Raw genomic sequence first — 4,137 nt, 5'->3', positions numbered from 1 at the left:
ATTTGCACTCCGATGGGAAAATAATTAACCATGCCTGTCAGAATCGGCAAAGAAACAATCTCGAAAGAAGAATCCGTCTGGTACGGAGAAAAGTCGGCCTGAATACCGAAACAGAAGCGTCGACCTGGATATCAAAATAAATGGTAACGCAGGGATAACCATGGCCTGAACACCACATATCCGCTGGGGATTATCATCTCTTTCTTTTTTCTTTTTTCTTTTTTCTTTTTTCTTGAACCCCGAAATTTTCTCTTTTTTCGTTTTCTTGAACCCCAAAATTTTCTTTCGCGCAAATGATCCCGGATCACTGCATTTGAACCCCGACATCTTGTTTGCCAAATGATGAACCCCATTCTCCATTTGAACCCCAGTCGCCTGACGATAACTTGTGATCGCCATTGTGAACCCCGTTCTCCAGAAAATGCCTCAACATTTCCCTTTCTCCATTTGAACCCCGTTCTCCGCTTTCTTGTGATAATTCTGCTGGCAACGCCGGAAGTAACACCAAAACGCCACTCCGATGGCGACATATCAGAAGACACTCGACCAGACATTGACTGATGACCGGGAGGAAACTCGACGTTTACTGGACATCGAACAATGATGTTTACTTGTTACCAAAGAAAGCTCGACCAGACATATACTGATGACTGGGAGGAAACTCGATGTTTACTGGACATCGAACAATGATGTTTACTTGACATCGAACAATGATGTTTACTTGACATCGAACAATGATGTTTACTGGACATCGAACAATGATGTTTACTTGACATCGAACAATGATGTTTACTTGACATCGAACAATGATGTTTACTAGACACCTAACAATGATGTTTACTTGACATCGAACAATGATGTTTACTGGACACCTGACAATGATGTTTACTTGACATCGAACAATGATGTTTACTAGACATCGAACAATGATGTTTACTTGACACCAAAGAAAGCTTGACCAGACATTAACCAATGACTGGGAGGAAACTCGACGTTTACTGGACATCGAACAATGATGTTTTCTTGACACCAAAGAAAGCTCGACCAGACATTAACCAATGACCGGGAGAAAACTCGACGTTTACTGGACATCGAACAATGATGTTTACTGGACATCGAACAATGATGTTTACTGGACATCGAACAATGATGTTTACGGGACATCGAACAATGATGTTTACTGGACATCGAACAATGATGTTTACTGGACATCGAACAATGATGTTTACAGGACATCGAACAATGATGTTTACTGGACATCGAACAATGATGTTTACTGGACATCGAACAATGATGTTTACTGGACATCGAACAATGATGTTTACTGGACATCGAACAATGATGTTTACTGGACATCGAACAATGATGTTGACTGACACCAAAGAAAACTCGACCAGATAGGGATCGACACGACACTTACTGGTATCGCAAGGACGACATCCACATATGTCAAAACCAGGCAGATGCTTGCCAGGGACTAACTGGGAAATACTGGTGCTCCAAAATCCCGATGCTGAACTCCTCAGAGTGACACCTTCACCATCCAGCGAAACCAAATCTCAAGCGGTAACCACGGCTTGAATCGCGCTGATCGCGTAACATTTCCATCTCTGTCCGACGGAAAAGTCTCCTCCAGTATCGCACTACTGGGGAACATTGACGTCACGATGCTAGACTCCTCAGAGTAACATCTTCCAACTTCTGTCTCGCACGACAAAAATCTCCTCCAGTATCGCACTACCGGGGAATATTGTTGATCCATCACCACAATGTTAAACTCCTCAAAGTAACATCTTCACCATCCGGCGAAACCCAGCCTCAAGCGGTGACCACGGCTCGAGTAACTAATACTTGCAATGCTACTGATTTTCCAACTAGTGAAACCACTCCTCAAACGGTAACCACGGCTTGAGTAGCATCTTCATCCACTGGCAAAACCATACCTCAAACGGTAACCACGACTTGAGACTAGCCTATGCTTGCAATATGATGCATGATTGATTTTTCTGCGTAATGCTCTATAATTATGGAAATGCTACGCGATTTATTATATTTTTTTTATGCAATATGCTATGCTCATCTACATGATGAATGTATAAAAAAGGTATCCCCCTCAAGGGACTCTTCTGGGGAGCACGAGACACTCTGCTGAGGAACTCGCCATCACTCCGATCTCCACCCTGCTGGGGAATAGCGCTGCTGCTGGGAAAAGGCAACCCTTGCTGGGGAAAAACCTCCTTTGCACCCGATCCGCTTGGGGAATTGCTGGGGAAAGAACCACCAATGCACTCTGTGGGGAAACACCAGTCTTAGACTTGTTGGGGATGCAACACTCCAGACTCTGTTTGGGGAACCACCACTCACATATACCTCCGCTGGGAAATAGCAACCTTCAGACCTGGCGACTGGGGAAGTATCGATCTAAAACCTGCTGGGGATAACCATCCTGACCCTGCTAGGGAATCCACAGACCTTGAATCTGCTGGGGAATTAGTCATTCCGACTCTGCTTGGGGAGGAGGACAGTCTGGTACTGAACACCCGTCGACTCATCGAACCACGGCATTCATATCCAACTCCCATGTCATCTTTCCAATTTTGAGAACTCCCAGACTCGTCGGGACCTTTTCTGCTCCATCATCTCGTATTCCCAACTGCTCCGCGCTCGACGGAGAGCGAACTCCTGGGATTTATACATACTTTTCAATCTTCAGACTTTGAAGAGTCTTCTTGATTAATCCCAAGGATCGTCGTACGTCTCGCCGTCTTTTCACCGTTTCTTTCATCATTCGTCCCTGACTGGACTCCATGGGGATTTGTTTTGTCAAAAGCTTCCACATCACAACCTGCAAGTGAGTGAAAAGATCTAACAGTACCTGCAAAATAGATCGTTAGATAAAACCATGCCCCAGGCGTGTCAAGATTTCAACACTTGGGTCACTCAACCTTCCGAATAAGATTTCAAGCTTCAATCTTATAAGCATGCATTGGAAGGGACCTGTATGTCTTAAAATGCAAGATTCTTTATCAAAATAATCGGATGTTTTTGCAATCAAAGCGGTAATGAAAAACAAAAACAAAATTATTTGACTGAATATGCATTTTATTGAATGAAAAGTGTGTGGCTCAAATTGAGCAATACAAAGGAAGCAATTCCTGAAAAGAGGTAATTGCGCACAAAAGGAAAAATCTATCCTAATGGCAATGTGAAACCCGTGATCTCATCGAGTCTCAACTCGGTTACACCCCCTATGTCCTCAGACTCTCCGTGCTTTCTGCCTTCTGAATAAGACGCTTTCTGATCGATCCCTACCGGGGATTATCCGTGTTGCTTTAACCAAAGCGCAAACGATCATGCCAGACGCAGCTATTCGTTTCAATCCCTCTTTTGCCTGGACCGCCCTTTCGGGTTTTCAGTCCACCGGGATACCCTTTTTTGCCCAAGTCGCCTCTTCAGGTTTTCGACTTGTCGGGTGTACTTTTTTCTTTTTATCCCTAATTTTTGCCCGAACCTTCTTCATTCTGTTTTTTGGTTCGCCGGGATGCCCCTTTTTGCCTGGACTATTTTGTTCTTTTCGTCCATCGGGTCTCTTTATACGAAGTATTTTTTAACTGCGTCTGCATTCACAGGGAATGGAAAATCCTCGCCATCCATGGTCGTTAGCAACAAGGCTCCGCCAGAGAAAACCTTCTTGACCACGAATGGACCTTCATAATTGGGTGTCCATTTGCCCCTACGATCGTTTTGAGGAGGAAGGATCCTTTTCAGCACCATATCACCTACGTGATATACCCGAGGTCGCACCTTTCTGTCAAAAGCACGTTTCATCCGCTGCTGATATAACTGCCCATGACAAATGGCTGCCAGCCTCTTCTCTTCAATCAGGCTTAACTCTTCGTACCGAGTTCTTACCCATTCAGCCTCTTGCAACTTCACGTCCATCAGGACTCTCAAAGAGGGAATTTGAACCTCAACTGGTAGCACGGCTTCCATCCCATATACCAACGAGAAAGGCGTTGCCCCAGTAGATGTACGCATCGGAGTTCAATACCCAGAATGCAAACCTCGTACTCATCCACCATCGTTGGTGCACTCAAATGCTTTCCGGGCAACAAAAGGAATGTGGGATCCTTTCAG

This window comes from Lathyrus oleraceus, chromosome 5, assembly GCF_024323335.1.
Source record: "Lathyrus oleraceus cultivar Zhongwan6 chromosome 5, CAAS_Psat_ZW6_1.0, whole genome shotgun sequence".
Lineage (NCBI taxonomy): Eukaryota > Viridiplantae > Streptophyta > Magnoliopsida > Fabales > Fabaceae > Lathyrus > Lathyrus oleraceus.
The sequence above is the reverse complement of the archived record's forward strand: the minus strand, read 5'-3'. Positions refer to the sequence as shown.